Below are 17,053 nucleotides of genomic sequence, written 5' to 3' on the forward strand. Positions count from 1 at the left end.
CCCCTCCCCAAGCGGCCTCAGGGATGCCACCCAGGCTGACTGGGCTGGGGGATTATTGCCTCATTGTTTTTAAAGTGCTCTGTTGTTATTTTTGATTACGGAAGCGATACACACTCATGATAAAGACCTGTGAGCACTGAGTGGGTGGCGTTATTAACTCGGTTCACGGTTCACGAATGGGGAGGTGACGCTGCCCATTGCAATTCATCGGATCAGCAGCAGGATGACAAAAAGGCTTTAGTCACTGTCCTCTGGGACGCAGCTGGGGAAGGCTGCTTGCTGGCAGACAGACACAGTCTGCACAGGGACCCTCCCAACCAAAAGCTGACCAGAGCGAGGGTATTTTCTTCACAACCCTGGGGAGGTGAGGCAGGGGGATCTCAAAGCAGATGCTGGCACGGTCCCCTGGCCGCTGGGGGCCCACGGGGTGACTGTCCATCTTGCTTCTGCAGCTGCTTCCTGCTGCCGGATCTGGGGCTGGGGGAAGACGGGGCAGGGCTGCTCTGACACTTGGGTGCTTCTTTGGGGGAGGTCACTGAGAGTTGGTGGACGTGGGCTGACCCCCTTCCTTCATGTGTGGGCACCTGAAGACCTATCCTGGGCTGTGTGTGTGAGGCTCTTCTGGGGAGCCCTGGAGGCAGGGGTCGTGCAGAGGAGCTCTGTGCTGTGACTTTCTGTGGCCCCGATCTTAGGGACAAGCCCCTCCCCCACCCCAGATCATCCCCTCCTGAGGCTCACAGGACGCCTCCACTCATTCCCCGGCAGTCTCACCAGAGCTGCTGATAGGGACAGCACAACCCCGTCTTATAGGTACGGAGGCTGAGGCCTGGGGGATGATGCCAGCATGTCCAAAGCTCTCCCAGTTTCCCACACACACTGGGCTCCCCAGGCCCTGACCCTGTGGACACGATGCTGCTGCCCATCTTCGGGAAGCAGGAGTTCCCAGAGCCCAGCGGTGACCAGGCAGCAGGTGTGACTTCTTGGGAGGCCAGCTCTGGAACTTGTTCTTCCTGGTGTCCTCCTGGGGACTGCATTCCACTGAATCTGACACACATTTTTTCAGGCCTAGGTGTGAAGCTTCAGGCAAGGGTGGCCACACCTGGGGAACCTCCCAGAGCCCCTGGGGTGACCTGGGATACTGGGCTTGTATCTGGATGCTGCGCCCCCAGGATCCTGCCAAGCAGGTCCTCTGTGTTTGTCAACCGTGCCCTGGGGACAGGTGGATCGTGGGTGCGCTTGGTTTAGAGGTGCCTGGGCCTGGTTTGGGCTGAGAGGAGGGACTGGAAAAGGGTTTCAGAATGGGGTGGGATGCCAAGACAGGGCTGGTGGTCGGTGGTGGGGTGGGGAAGGGCCAAGTGCGGAATGCTGGTGTGTGCTGCAGTCAACACTGGTGCCCGAGGGGGCTGCTAGAACCGAGTCTTCGGTGGCTCAGTGGTAAAGGATCTGCCTGCCCATCAGGAGACATAGGTTCGATCCCTGGGTGGGGAAGATTCCCTGGAGGAGGAAATGGCAGCCCACTCCAGTATTCTTGCCTGGGAAATCCCATGGACAGAGGAGCCTGGTGGGCTACAGTCCATGGGGTTGCCAGAGTCAGACACGACTTAGTAACTAAACAGCAGAGAACAAGAAGAATCTCAAGTTCAGAACACCTTGCAGGGGTGTCACAGATGCTTGACAAAGCTCCCCAAGCCACCTGTTTCCTGTAACTTCACTGGCCTGGGTGTTGGGGACACGTCTGAGCACACACACGCATCCCATCCATTACTAATATATTGAGTTGGCCAAAAAGTTCTTTTAGGTTTTTCCAGAAAAAACTTTATTTTTGTTGTGTTTTACTGCTTGGCTAATCAATCTTGGTCTGAAAAATTTTCTCTCTTTTTCTCTACTTTTTGGTCATGCTGAGGGGCACTCAGGGTCTTAGTTCCCTGACCAGGGATTGAACCCATTCCTCCTGCAGTGGAAACTCGGTGTCTTAACCACTGAACTGCCAGGGAAGTCCCACAAATTGTCTCTTTGGAAGAAAATGTTTATTCATGGGTGTTTGGCATGAAAAATACTATTGCTGGGTTTTTTAGCACCTCCAAACATTTAGGAGACATGTGTGGAAGCCAGGCTGGGCATCAAGTCCGCCTGCCATGTCCCCTGGGGCCGGGAGACTCTCCAGCCCAGGCCAGGCCCACCTTGGAACCACCTCTGACCCAGAATCCAGGCCGAGGACACACAGAAGGGGCAGCAGCACCAGCTTGTTGAGTGAATAAATGACCTGGTTCTGGGCTGGTTCCTGGAGTGGAGGTGCTGAGGAGGAGCAGTGCAGGAGGGCAGGGCTGTACTAGGCTCTCAGGGTATAATTCTCCCCACACCTTTGCAAGAAGGGTGCAATTTACATTTTTATTTGAGATCACACAGTAATTCTTGAGCAGTCTCATAAAAATTAAGGTGTTAGCAATAAAATCCAAGTCCATCTTGATCAAGCCCCTGACTCCCGGTGTACTTGCTGTTTAGTTTTGGCGTCCACTTTGGCAGACGTGCCTTCCCAGGTGGCTCAGTGGCAAAGAATCCACTTGTCAGTGCAAGAAGCGCCGCAGACTTGGGTTCGCTCACCGGGTCAGGAAGATCCCCTGGAGGAGGAAATGGCAACCCACTCCAGTATTCTTGCCTGGAACATCCCATGGACAGAGGAGCCTGGCAGGCTACAGTCCATGGGGTTGCAAAGAGTTGGACATGACTGAGCAGGCACACGCATCCCATCCCTTAACTTGTATATTGAGTTGGTCAAAAAGTTCTTTTGCTTTTTTCCAGAAGATGTTACAGAAAAACCCAACCGAACTTTTCTGGTCAACTTAACACAGGCTCGTGCTTATATAAACGCACGATCTGAGTGCTGTGCCTGTGGGCGTGCTGAAACTCAAACCGAGTCGCTCTGTATGTGCTGTCCTGTGGCCTGCTTTTGCCTTGAGCAGACTAAATCCTGGAGAGCCTGTCCGTGTGCAGAGATCTTCTTTACGACCTGCGTCTGCTGCAGAGGGCCCCGGGCTGCAGCGACGGCCACCACAGGAGTAGGCACCCTGTCTGTGGGGGAGGAAGGTTAGGCTTCCTCCTGTGGAGGCTGTGTGACCTGCCCCGGGTCGCGTCCCGCTGTGTGAGGGTCAGGGGCTGGGAGGGGGGGGCAGGCGTGACTGCTGAGTGTGGAGCACAAGGAAAGCTGCGGCAGCTGAGGGGGACACCGGGGCCAGGCCCCAAGGAGGAAGTCCGCGGGCCTCCGTGGGTCTCAGCGAGTCCACGCGGAGCGCCGGAAGTTGGCCTCCGGCCCGGAAGCCGAGGAGTCCCTCGCCCCGCCCCGCGTCCGCTCTCCCTGTGGCTCTGCAGCCCGCAGCCTCCCCTCCGCGGCCTGGTGCTAAGGGCTGGGCGCTGACCGCGGGGGCCCTGCCTTCCAGGACACCCAGCCGCGCCGCTGCCGGGCCAGGTGCGGGCCCAGGTCTCCCCACGCCCCATGACGTCAGCGCTGGGTGGCCTCTGCCGCCCGGGGAAGGCCAGGCCCCCGGGTGGGCCGGGGTGTGGCCCGCGGCGCTTCCCGCGAAGGCCAAGGTGCTAATTGGGGCGCGCTTCCCCTAGAGGCGGAAGGACGCCGGGAAGTGGCCTCCAGCCTCCCCCGGGCACTGTGTCCTCCTGACTCACTGCTGGCCCGCCCGCCGGCCGCCGGAAATCCCCGGACCTCCGCTGAAGGACCTTGCCCTGTGCTCCCGGCTGATCCACTTTCCAGGCTGAAAGAGGCCGGGGCGATCCCCAGAGTTTGGGGCGGCGTGGGTGCGGCCGGGGTGTGTTCTCGGCCCGGTTTCCCCACCGGACCACCTTGTGCCTATCTCCTGGGAGGCCACCGGCCCGTTCACAAGGCCACTTGGGCCCAGTGGCTCAGGGACCCCGCTGGCAGCAGGCTGTCACTCGGGTCTTCCTGAAGGGGTCCCAGCGAGGAGCGTCCCACCCCACAGGACCTTGGTTTGGCCTGCAGGTTGGGTGCGCCCCAGGCCCTCCTGCTCTGCTGGCTGTATGACTGACCAGCTGCGTCTGGCCCTGCAGGCCTCCTGACCTACAGCGGAGACTGATTCTGTCTCAGGTGCTGTTACCTGGATCTGACTGGAATCTGTTCAGAAGGAGCGGAGCAGGCTGGCGGCAGTCCGCTGCGCTGGGGACACTCGCATGCTGGGTCGGTCTACATCTCCAGCAAGCCGGCTCAGTCCTGTCGAGGCCCATGGGGCTCACTTTCTGGGGTTCTCAATCTGGCTGCAGAGGCGAATCTCTTGGGGAGCATTTAGAAATTTTTCATGTGAAACATTGTTAATATTTTCCATCAGGCTTGTTACAGGGTTTATAATGAACTTTCATATCCCCATATCAATGATCAACTCAATTCATGCCCATCTTGTTTTATTTATACTCTGCACAATTCTCCTTACATTGTTTTGAATCAGGCAAAGAAAGTTGTTTTTTCTTTCCTTTTTTTTAAAGTACAAGTCCCAGACTCACCCCTAGGAATTTAATTGAGTCATCCAGGCTGGGGCCCAGAAAGAGTGTATTCTAGCAGCACTGCCTCCTGGGAGGTACAGAGATGCAGCCAGTTGGGGGGCTGCTCAGAGCTGGCAGATCTATGGTGCTGCCTCCAGGAGAGGCTAGGTGACACCGTGAGCCCCGCAGAGGTGAGGCCCACATGGCATGTCCGGGTTTGGATGGACCATTCAGAGGGTGCATGATACTTTCACTCCAGATAAGGGGAGAGACCACACATGGACAGGGATCCTGTCCAACTTGGACCTGAGGGGCCTGCAGGGGCTGCTGACAGCTCTATTGACCCTGCACTCAGGGAGAGCAAAGACCACAGTGTGTAAACCCACTCAGAAAGGTTAACTGGTCAACCACAAGGCTGCATGTTCCCAGGGGGCTGGGCCAGCCAGTTCCTATCTAAGGAGATCCGGGCGCTGGCGGAGCTGGCCCACAAAGGATGCTTTGTTCCCCGTTAAAATAAACACTTCCCCTGGATATTTACTCCCGGGACTTGAATGTAATATGGGGTGTAAGTTACTCTTTAACAGGAGACTTGATCCAGGTCACCAAGCTCTCCTGAACTAATTTCCTGGAAGAAAGGTAGGCCTCTGCCAGCCCAAGTGGTTATTAACTGCTCCCTGTGGTGGTCAGAGAAGCTGGCCATGCCTTTCCCTGGGGCCCCAAGTCCCCCCCCAGAACGCTGGTCCTGCGTGGGCCACCCTCAGCCTTCCCTGAAGAAGAGCAGAAGTGAACAGGGAGTCCTCACTATCTGGGCAGTGAAACCAGAGGCTTAGCAAACTTTCTTTTCCTCTGGGAGGTGAGAAACCTGTCTGTTCAGTTCCCATTGGGAGCGAATATGAGCTGACTTGGGCTCCTGGCTGGAGAAGGGGGCACTGCAGACGTCCAGGCTGGCTCTTGGCACCAGGGCCCAACCCGCAGCCACGGCAACCGCCACCAAACCTGGACTTCTGGGTCAGGGGCCTTGCGTTGGCATGCTTGACACACCCACTGGGGAGCTTTACAAATCAAAATTTTCAAAGCCTGCTCAATGATGGAGTGAGAGGTGATGGTCAGAGCTGTCGTGAAGGAAAGTCGCTTCCAGTCTCTGCTCGACACTGGACCTGAAGGCAGGCCGTGCGCAGGATGGCTGTGCCCGCTGGCCTGGTGTAGAAAGATGGGACTGGGCCAGTCGGATGTCCCCTGCAGGTATCTGGACCAGGAAGAGAGGGAGAGGCCCCAGGGAGGAGGGCAGTGCAGCAAAAGTGTCACATGGGCCCCTCATGGCATCACGGCCGTGTCCTCGGGCCAAGAGGAGAGGAGTGGGCGGCTCAGGCACCAGGGGGAAGACGTGCTGTGGGGCCTGGGGGGATGCGGAGAGCTTCCACCTCCCAGAGCCAATTCTGGTTCCAGGAGGCCCAGGGGCCCCAGTGCTTTCCTGGGGTTTCCAGGGACCCCCTGTCCCTCCTGGGCCTACATGAGTGGACAGGCCCAGTGAGAGCATTTGGGACAGACACCTGTGGACCCCGGGGCTGCTCTCCCCCTGGCCTGTCTGGGTTTACAGGAGGGGTAGGGGTGGAGCCGGGCTGGCCCCTGCACAGGGGGGCGGTTCTGGGCTGGTCCAGTGTGGGTCCAACGTCCACCTCCTGGGAAACACGGGTCGGCTCTCACTGGCTCACAGGCTGCGATGCTGGCGCCTGGCAGTGGGTGTGGGGTGTGGCCCACCTGTGAGAGCGTTCTGGCGAGAACAGAGACCACATGGGTTGCGGGGGGGGGGGGGTGCTCGGGAGGTTCTGGTCAGTTGTGACACTAGCTCCATATTTGTTATACACACACTTGACCACAAACGGGGGACTGGAAGATAGTCGGCCTCCTAGAGAGGACGGAACCAAGCAGGACCTCTGACGCCCAGCTTCATGCTCAAATCAGGGCTGGGAGGCAGACGACAGCCCAGCCTACTGCCTGGATGCACTGGGGGTTGGAGGAGAGACGACCCTGGGCCCAAGTCCACCAGAAATGGAGTCTAGGGCCACAAGACTGACTGTGGCCCCCCCGCACTGGTAGGGTGGGGCTCCCAGCCTCGGCCAGGAATGGGGGGCAGGGGAGGGAAAGGAGACCAGTGCTCGGACCTGCAGCCGCTCCCCAGTGACATCTGGGCCCCGTGTTAGGAAAACCTAGTGTGCCCGCCGTGACTCACTGCCTGGGCAGAACCAGGTGGCTGACGGCCCTGCCACAGCCTCTGCTCCAGGCTTCCTTCAGAGGCGGGCTCTTCCCAGGTCTTGAAAATTCTGACTGTGATCAGAATCTCCTAAGACAGGGAAGCCTGGCATGTTGGAGTCACAAAGAGTAGAATATGACTTAGTGATTGAACAACAAAAACAACATGAAAGACCCAGAACTGCCAAAGCCATCCTAGAAAAAAGAACAAAGCTGGAGGGAGAACGTTCTCAGACTTGAGACAATACTTCGGTGCTACAGTAATCAAAACAGCACGACTGCTGGTTAGTTGCTAAGTCGTGTCTGACTCTTTTGTGACCCCATGGACTGTAGCCTCCTCTGTCCATGGGATTTCCCAGGCAAGAATACTGGAGTTGCCATTTCCTTCTCCAGGGGATCTTCCCAACCCAGGGACTGAACCTACATCTCCTGCATTGGCAGGCAAATTCTTTACCCCTGAGCTACCTGGGGAGGCCAAACAGCATGGTGCTGGCACAAAAACAGACACACAGATCAGTGGAACAGAACATACAGCTCAGAAATAAACCCACACACGACGGTCAGTTAATCTTTGATAAAGGAGACAGTATACACAGTGGGGAAAAGACAGTCTCTTCAGCAAGTGGTGCTGGAAAGTTGGACGGTTGCATATAAACCTATGAGGTTAGAACTTTCTCTCACACCATACAGAAAAATAAACTCAAAATAGGTTAAAGACTTAAATCTAAGACACCATAAAGAAGAGAACACAGGCAAAACATTCTGTGACATAAATCACACCAATATTTTCTTAGGTCAGTCGCCCAAGGCAATAGAAATAAAAGCAAGAAGAAATAAATGGGACCTAATCAAACTTACAAGCTTTTACATAGCAAAGGAAACCATAAATGAAACAAAAAGACAATCTATGGACTGGGAGAAAATATTTGCAAATGATGCAACTGACCAGGGCCTAATTTCCAAAATATACAAACAGCTCCTATAATGCAATTACAAAGAAACAAAAACAAACAACAGAATGAAAAATGGGCAGAAGACCTAAATAGACATTTCTCCAGAGAAGACATCAAGATGGCCAATAGGCAATGAAAAGATGCTCATCACTGCTAATTATTAGAGAAATGCAAATAAAAACTACAGTGCAGTACCAACCTCACATCAGTCAGAATGGCCGTCATCAGAAAGTCTATAGGGACTTCCCTGGTGGTCCAGTGGCTAAAACTCTGTGCTCCCAATGTAGGAGGCCCGGGTTCAATTCCTGGTCAGGGAACTAGATCCCACATGCTGCAACTAAGGGTTCGCATGCCACAAATAAAAGATCCTATGAGCCACAGCTAAGACCTGGCGCAGCCAAATAAATATTAAAAAAAAAAAACAACAACAAACAAACCCATGAATGGACCTAGAGATCATCATATGAAGCAAATTCACAAAGAGAAAGACAAATAGCATATGACATCACCTATGTGTGGAACTTACAACATGACACAGAGGAATTTATTTATGAAACAGGAACAGACTCACAGACATAGAGAACAGTCTTGTGGTGGTGGGGGGGGGGGGGGAGGGAAGGATTGGGAGGTTGGGATTGGCAGAAGCAAACTATCACACAGAGAATGGATAAAACAACAAGGTCCTCCTGTGGAGCACGGAGAACAGTGTTCAACATCCTGTGATAAACCAAAATGGAAGAGAATATGAAAAAGCATACATACCTAGTAGTCACTTGGCTGTGGAGCATTAATTAGTAACACTGTAAATCAGCTATGCTTCAAAAAAGCTTAAAAAAAAAAAAGATTTCAGGGCCAAAGCCTCTCGGAGAAGAGATTTAGGCAGGACACCTGGCGATGCCTAACCGTACTCCGGGAGGAAGAGGCTTCTAGGTCTCACGCAGCTGGGACACTCTGGGTTAAACTCCTTAGAGCTTTTCCCCTTGGAGGACTCAGTCTTGAACGGGATCGTGGGCACCGTCACTTTCTCTCCAACAGAGGGCGCAATTCCCAGGACGGCTTCCCCACCGGACGCCTGAGTGCTATGGTGATAGGAGCCCCTTTACATATGTGACAACTATAGACTCTGCTGTGTTTATTCTGAGTACGTTTTGCTCCCAAATCAACCCTAAGTGAGTTGTTTTGAATTCAACCTGTGATTACAGTGAAGCTTATGCATTGAAATGAAGAGAAAGGAAGTTTTACTCATGAAAGACTGATAAAAAGTTTTAGGTTTATTGATAGCTCATTTACTTCTCAACTTGGCCAGTTTTTGTCGTTTGCAAGTTCACACGTATCTTAAGTTTGTATTACTGAGTAAGGATTACGTACAATCACCTCCTCATTTATTTTGTGAATGTGTACTTCTAAATGCACATACTTAAATTTCAGGACTCCTCAAGTATTTTAATATTACTCTTGCATCTGAAAAACCCACATCATCTCCATCTGCTGAGACACACTTTGCTCAAGTGAAGGTGAGTGGAGGCTGAACTCATGGGATTTGGCATGCCAGCCTCTTCGGTTCAGTCACTGAACCACATCTTTATTTTTTGAAGGGGTCTGACTAGAAATTTAAAAATCGTTTTTACAGCTTTGCACACGTGTCTGACTCTTTGTGGCCCCGTGGACTATAGCCCGCCAGGCTCCCCTGTCCATGGGATTTTCCAGGCAAGAATACTGGAGTGGGTTACCATTTCCTCCTCCAGGGGTTCTTCCCAACTCAGAGACTGAACCCAAGTCTCCTGTGTTTCCTGCACTGGTAGGCAGAATCTTTACCACCGCACCACCTGGGAAGCCCGTGACAGCTTTATTGAGATATAATTGATGTACAATAAACTTCATGTTTAAAATGTACAATTTATGAGTTTTGACATATGTATATACTCGTCAAACCATCGCTGTAATCAAGGAAATGAACACCTCCGTCAACTCCAGTCTCCTCCTGCCCTTTGGGCTCCACCCTCCCACTGCAGGCAACCACCGGTGCCTCTCATGTTGCTACACATTCGTGCATATTTTCTAGAACTGATTATAAGTGGAATCACACCGTATGTCTTCTTTCCTAGTTTTTTTGTCACTCAGCATGGTTATCCAGAGACTGACCCATGCTGTATGTATTGATAATAGATTTCATTGCTGAGGAATCATCCACTGTATGGATATTCCAATTTATCACTCATTTGCTGATGGACATTTGATTTCCCCTCCTCCCAATTTTTGGTTATTATTAAGGAAATTGCTATGAACAATCACATATATATACATTTTAGGATATGCTTGGAAATTTCTATAAAAGCCTGCTGGGGATTTGATTGGAATTGTCTTGAATCTATAGGTCAATTTGAAGATGCTTGACATCTTAACATGACTGAGTCTTCTTATCCATGAGTGTGTGAAAGAGTTAGTTGCTTCAGGCATGTCTGACTCTTTGGGACCCCCATGGATTGTAGCCTACCAGGCTTCTCTGTCCATGGATTCTCCACGCAAGAATGCTGGAGTGGGTTGCCAGGCCCTCCTTCAGGGATCTTCCTGACCCAGGGATTGAACTCAGGTCTTCCCAATTACAGGAAGATTCTTTACTGTCTGAAAGAATCTGGAGAGCCAGGGAAGCCCTACCCATGAGTACATCTCTCCATTTATTTGTCTTAATTTCTCTCAGTGCTGTTTCATAGTTCTCACTTTTCAGGTCTTGCACATCTTTTATCAAATGTATCCATACATATGGCCTTGCCCCAGAATAATATTTTAAATGGCATTTAAAATACTTCTTTTCCACTTGTTTCTTGCTCTGTTGTCCAGTCGCTAAGTCGTGTCTGACTCTGTGGCCCCATGGACTGCAGCACGCCAGGCCTCCCTGTCCTTCACCATCTCCCGGAGCTTGCTCAAACTCATGTCCGTTGTTTCAGTGATGCCATCCAACCATCTCATCCTCTGTCGTCCCCTTCTCCTCTTACCTTCAGTCTTTCCCAGCATCAGGGTCTTTTCCAGTGAGTCAGCTCTTCCCGTCAGGTGGCCAAAGTATTGGAGCTTCAGCTTCAGCATCAGTCCTTCCAGTGAATATTCAGGGTTGATTTCCTTTAGGATTGACTGGTTTGATCTCCTTGCTGTCCAAGAGACTCTCAAGAGTCTTCTCCAGCACCACAATTAGAAAGCATAAATTCTTTGGTGTTCAGCCTTTATGGTCCAACTCTCACATCTGTACATGCCCACTGGAAAAACCATAGCTTTGACTATACGGACCTCTGTCAGCAGTTATGTCTCTGCTTTTTAATACACTGTCCATGTTTGTCACAGCTTTCCTTCCAAGGAGCAAGTGTCTTTTAATTTCATGACTGCAGTCATCATCTGCAGTGATTTTGGAGCCCGAGAAAATAAAATCTGTCACTGTTTCCACTGTTTCCCCAGCCATTTGCCATGAAGTGATGGGACCAGATGCCATGATCTTAAATTTTTGAATGTTAAGTTTTAAGTCAGCTTTTTCCCTCTCCTCTTTCACCCTCATCAAGTTCCTCTTCATTTTCTGCCATTAAATTGGTATCATCTGCATATCTGAGATTGTTGATATTTCTCTCAGCAATCCTGATTACAGCTTGTAAGTCATCCAGACCAGCATTTTGCATGATGTACTCTGCATAGAAGTTAAATAAACAGGGTGACAATATGCAGCCTTGACATACTCCTTTCCCAATTTTGAACAAGACTTGTGTTCCATGTCTGGTTCTAACTGTTGCTTCTTGATCAGCATACAGGTTTCTCAGGAGGCAGGTAAGATGGTCTGGTATTCCCATCTTTCTAAGAATTTTCCACAGTTTGTTATGATCCACACAGTCAAAGGCTTTAGCGTAGTCAATGAAGCTGATGTTTTTCTGGAACTCCCTTGCTTTCTGTACAATCCAATGGATGCTGACAATTTGATCTCTGGTTCCTCTGCCTTTTCTAAACCCAGCTTGTCTATCTGGAAGTTCTTGGTTCACGTACTACTGAAGCCAAGCTTGAAGGATTTTGAGCATTACCTTACTAGCATGTGAAATGAGCAGAATTGTATGGTAGTTTGAACATTCTTTGGCATTGCCCTTCTTTGGGATTGGAATGAAACTTTTCCAGTCCCGTGGCCACTGTTGAGTTTTCCAAATTTGCTGGCACATTGAGTGCAGCAGTCTAACAGCATCATCTTACAGGATTTGAAATGGTTCAGCTGGAATTCCATCACCTCCACTAGCTTTGTTTGTAGTAACGATGATCATGTGGTTTTGTCTTTTCTTTTGTGAGGTTGGTATATCACACTGATTGATTTGGGTATGCTGAATTATCCTTGTCACCCTGGGATGCATTCAGCTTGGTCGTGGTATATCTTTTTTATGTGTTGTTGGAATCAGTTTGCTAACATTTTGTTGAGAATTTTTGCACCTGTATTCATCAAAGATTTTGACCTGTAATTTTATCTGCTTTGGTATCAGGGTGATGGTGGCTTCATAGAATGTCTTTAGGAGTGTTTCCTCCTCTTAATCTCTTGAAAGAGTTTGAGAAGAATCAGTAGGAGTTCTTATTTGTATGTTTGGTAAAATTCACCAGTGAAGCCACCTGGTCCTGGACTTTTGTCTGTAGGGAGTTTGTTTACAGATTCTATTTCACTTCCAGTGGTTGGCCTGTCCAAGTTGTTTATTTCCTCTATGTTCAGTTTCAGTGGACTCTGACAGGATTCCCTGGTGGCTTAGTGGTAAAGAATCTGCCTGCAATGTAAGAGATGAGGGTTCAATCCCTGAGTTGGGGAGATGCCCTCGAGGAGGAGATGGCAACCTACTCCAGTATTCTTGCCTGGGTAATCCCATGGACAGAGGAGCCACGGGGTTGCAAGAGTCAGACATGACTTAGCAACTAAACCCACCACACGTTTCTAGAAAGTGGTCTATTTCTTCTAGGTTGTCCAACTGGTGTTGGCATATGATTGTTCATAGTATTAGTTTTTGTGTGTGTTTCTTTGGTATCAATTGTGATTTCTCCTGTTTCATTTCTTATTTTGTTTACTTGGGTCTTCTCTCTTCATGGTGAGCGTTGGCCTAAGCTCTTTTGCATACACCCTTCTGGTATCACTAAGCTCTTTTATTTTTTTAAATTGAAGTATAATTAAGTTACAGTGTTGTGTTGGTTTCAAGAATATAGACAGTGATTCAGTTATACGTACACAGACATATTCTTTTTCAGATTTTCCCGTTATTATTATAACTACACTCTTTTAATCATTACACATCTTCGTTGGTAGATGACAAGAATTTCTTGAAAGAATAATTGCGAGGACAAGTTCCTCCCTAGCTTGAAGGGTCTGGGGAGGACCCAGATGAGGTGGAGCCTGTCACTACAGCTCCAGACCCCTGTCCACTCCCGGCCCTGCGTGCCCTCCCGGCTTTGCCGGTCTCCCCCAGGGCAGCCCCCACAACGCTGCTTCTGGGGCCGGTCCCAGGAGGGCCAGGAGTGCTGGGCCTGCATGACCGCCAGAGTGGCCACTCCCTGGGGTCCCCCGGGTTGGCTTCTTCCTCCTCCAGACTGTGTTAAACCAGGCCTGCTCCTTTCCACCTCCCGGTCTCTCCCGGGACACGTCCCCAAGGAGCACCTGCACCTGCGTCCCCGCCTGGCGTCGGCCTCTGACGGGCCGTCCTCAGCCTCCTGACACCCTTCCGATGAGCGTGAGAGGAACCCCAGGGGTGCCGAGGACAAGGCCCGCACACGGGGCCTCAGCACGGCCACCACAGCCTCCCGCCCTTCACAACACCTTCCTTCAAGTGACCTGACGGCCCAGCCCGTGACTTAGCGGTGTCGTGACGGCCTGCCGGCGTCCTCAAGCGCCCAGGAGCCTGGCGGAGGCCCCCAGAGGGGCTCCCGCGGGGACCACGGCGCAGAGGAGCTGCCTGGCCTCCGGCCGAGGTCTGCCTGCTGCGAACAACGCAGGACTCAGAGCAGACACTGCCCTTAAGGTGCGGCCGTTCTGCCTTTTGAAAACGGCAGAAAGCCAGTGGCCTTGAAACCCAGTGACTCTGCCAGTGAATCCAGCACTGAGGCCTCCCGTGCCGCCACCCAGGGAGCCGCAGCGGCTCCGAAGCCCACCCCGCGTGCCGAGGCGCCCCTGGCCGTGGAGGTGGGGTCCTCCGTCCCTGGGCCTCCACCCCTACAGACCCCCTTGCCGCGAGTCAGCGGTGCCCTGAGCCGCGGGCAGTGCCTCGAGGCCCCCACCAACCTTCAGGACGGAAGGGAGGCCCTGCCCTCGAGCTCCGCACCATGGAGCCAGTGGTCCAGCAGAGACAGCTCACTCGCACTGGACGGGGCTGCGGGTCCTTCCGAAGGGGAGCAGCCGAGGGGTCCTCTCTGCAATGGCTTCGGCCCCAGCGGCAGCTCTCAGGACGGGGTCCTGGGGCTCCTGCAGCGGCGGCAGCGCCTGGGAACCCCTGGGAAACGCAGGTCCCCAGGCCCCGCCCCAGACCTGCCGCCTCACTCGCTGGGGCGGGGCAGCGGCCGGGGCTTCAGGGAGCCACCTAGCAGCACGTGACTAGACTAGGTGGGCCTTTGTCGGGGAAGCGATGTCTCTGCCTTTTAATACGCTGTCTAGGCTTGTCAGAGAAATACAACTGATTTTTGTATTTTGACATTTGATCCTGCAGACTTGCTAAACACTATTTAATAGAGTTGGCGGCTTTATGGAAGATGACTTAAGGTTTTCTACATACGCTCATGTTGTCTGTGCATAGTTCTACTGTACCCCATTCTCCATGTGTTTTTACGTCTTTATCTTGCTCCGCTGGAATGGCCGGGACTTCCAGCCCGACATGGAATAGGAGTGACGAGAGCAGATAACCTCATCTTCCCAATCATAAAGGGAACGCAGTCAGTCTCACCACTGAGGATGACCTTCGCTGGAAGTAGATGCACTTATAGATGCACTTATACTGTGGACGTCGTTTTCTATCCTTGCCTAGATGAGAAACTTGACATGAATGGATGCTTAATTTTGTCTAATTCTTTTGTCATCTCTTGAGATGACCAGTTTTTCCTTGTTATTGTAATATGATGAGCTACGTTGATTTTTTTTCCTTAGTTAAGCAAAGAACACCTTATTTCTCCTTATTTCTGCTATATTAACAGCATAATGCCCTAAGAAATAACTATTTCAATTGATGTATAGTTCATTTACAATGTTAATTTCCATATGGATTCTTATTACATCTGCAAAGCTCAACCTCCCACTCCATCCCTTCCCTAGTACTATTTTAGTTTTGGCATTATAACATGTATTAAAAAATACAGGTCAGCATGCATGCCTATTAAAGAGCATGCCAGTGATTCCTACTCCCTGGAGAAAACAATCTTGTAGACAGACTAGCAGTCAGCTGAGGGTTGTGTTGTCTTTGTTCTTAAGAATCAGTATGTTCTCTGCTGTTTGCCAGATTCTTCTCTTGGGGGATCTGCTAGTATAACCTTACGCCTAATCCTAGTCAGGGTTTCTTGGAACTTCCCAACCTAGGAATTGAATCGGGGTCTCCTGCATTGCAGGTGGATTCTTCACCAGCTGTGCTACGTGGGAATTCCTACATGTCCCATTGAGTTTTGAATCTTAAACCTTTTTAAATCTTAAACATTGGTCATGATTCTTCTTTTTACTTTTGATGGGATTTAATTTGCTACAATTTTGTTGAAGACTTTGGCATCTACATTCAGGAAGAAGTACTGGTGAATGATTTTTAATGTCATTCTACTTTCCATTCCCTGAGAGCAGCTGGTGCTGATCTCACAGAATGAGTCGGGGAGTCTTTCCCCCTGTTATACTAAGGAAGAATTGGTGTACAATTGGTTATTATTTCATCAGAATTTGGTGTGACACACCAGGGAAGCCATCTGAGCCTGGAGCCTCTGTTTGAGAGTTTTCAACTACAGGCCACACTTCTTTAACAGACGCAGCGCTGCTCAGTTTCCATTTCTTCTGGAGTGAGCTTTAGTGGTTTGTGTAACAATCTGTCCACTTCACACACCCTGTAGAATTTTCTGGTCTAGAGCTCTTGTGATACCCCCTTGACCTATTTGTTACTGGCCAGGCTGGGCCTTCGTGGCTGTGTGTGGGGCTTCCGTAGCCGTGGTAAGCAGGGGCCTTTGGTTGGGGAGTGTGGGCTCTCCGCCGTGGCGGGCTCTCTACCGTTGTGGCCTCTCGTTGCAGGCGGGGCTCCGGAGCTCGGGCTCAGTGCTGGCGCCGCACGGCTCGGCCGCCTCGGGGCGCACGGGGTCTCCCTGGATCAGGGACGGGACCGGTCTCCTGCATTGGTAGGTGGACTGCTGTCCACTGGGCCACCAGGAAGTCCTCCTTATCCTTTCAATATCTTAGAATCTATAGTAATGGCAGCTCCCTCATTCTTGATACTATTTTTTTTCTTCACCAGTTCAGCTAAAGGGTTTCCATTTTATTTATTTTCTCAAAGTACAAGCTGTTGCTTTCACCGACTGCCTACTGCTAACACCTGGTCCTACATGAGATACCAGGTGGAAAGAGGTGAGTTAGTGTCCTCCACATGAATCTGGAATGTATGATCAATCACCTCACAGCTGCTTTACAGGTCGACTGCGGCGCCTGCACCCCTGGGATATACAATGACAAGTTAGAAACATGTGCCTCCTCCCAGAAGCTTCTTTGAGGCTGAAACACATTGTTCAAAGTTAGCCCTTCAGATGCTGGAGCTGTGTTCTCCCCCGCCTGCCTCAGGATGCGCCACGGTTAGGGTGAAGAGCAGAGGACTAGGCAAGGACCAGGGCAGGGAGACCTCAGGATAAACGGCCCCCTTGGAGCACCGTCTGGAAAGGAAACTGGCAGCTCTCACTCGCAGCTGAGCTCGAGGCCCTCTCTGCTTCTGCAGATGCCTCAGAGCTGCTCTGAACGCTCCCCTCCCCGCCCCCAGCACCACTCCAGGCCGTCCTAGCTTGGTGCTCAGCGCCCACAGGAAGCCTGGTGATGACGGGCTGGCAGCGAGCACCACCTCCCCCTACAGGCTGCCTTGGGCACAAACAGCAAGAGGGTTCTGAGCAGCAATAAAAGTGCCTCTGTCTACAACCTACCTCCCTGCCTCCACTTAGGACTCAGGGACAAGAAACCAGCTGGTGGGACTTCCCTGCTGGTCCAACAGTTAAGACTGCACCTTCCAATGCAGGGGATGAGGGTTCAATTCCTGGTCAGCGAGCTAAGACCCCAGATGCCACGTGACCAAAAAAAAATCAAAACATAACACAAACGATATTGTAAAAAACTCAATTAAAAAAAAAGAAAAGAAAAAAACCAGCTG

The 17,053-nt window shown here is 51.3% G+C and overlaps 1 long non-coding RNA gene across 1 annotated transcript; it reads right to left on the bottom strand.

The window, feature by feature from the left end:
• Positions 1-2,045: 2,045 nt before the first annotated feature.
• On the bottom strand, positions 2,046-14,963 carry LOC122706771. Its single transcript, XR_006344458.1, has 3 exons — positions 13,972-14,963; positions 4,122-4,294; positions 2,046-3,069 (listed from the first exon to the last, which is right to left on the bottom strand). It is a non-coding gene; the product is annotated as an uncharacterized LOC122706771 (long non-coding RNA).
• Between the last annotated feature and the right edge of the window lie 2,090 nt (positions 14,964-17,053).

Source organism: Cervus elaphus, chromosome 13 (genome assembly GCF_910594005.1).
Source record: "Cervus elaphus chromosome 13, mCerEla1.1, whole genome shotgun sequence".
NCBI lineage: Eukaryota > Metazoa > Chordata > Mammalia > Artiodactyla > Cervidae > Cervus > Cervus elaphus.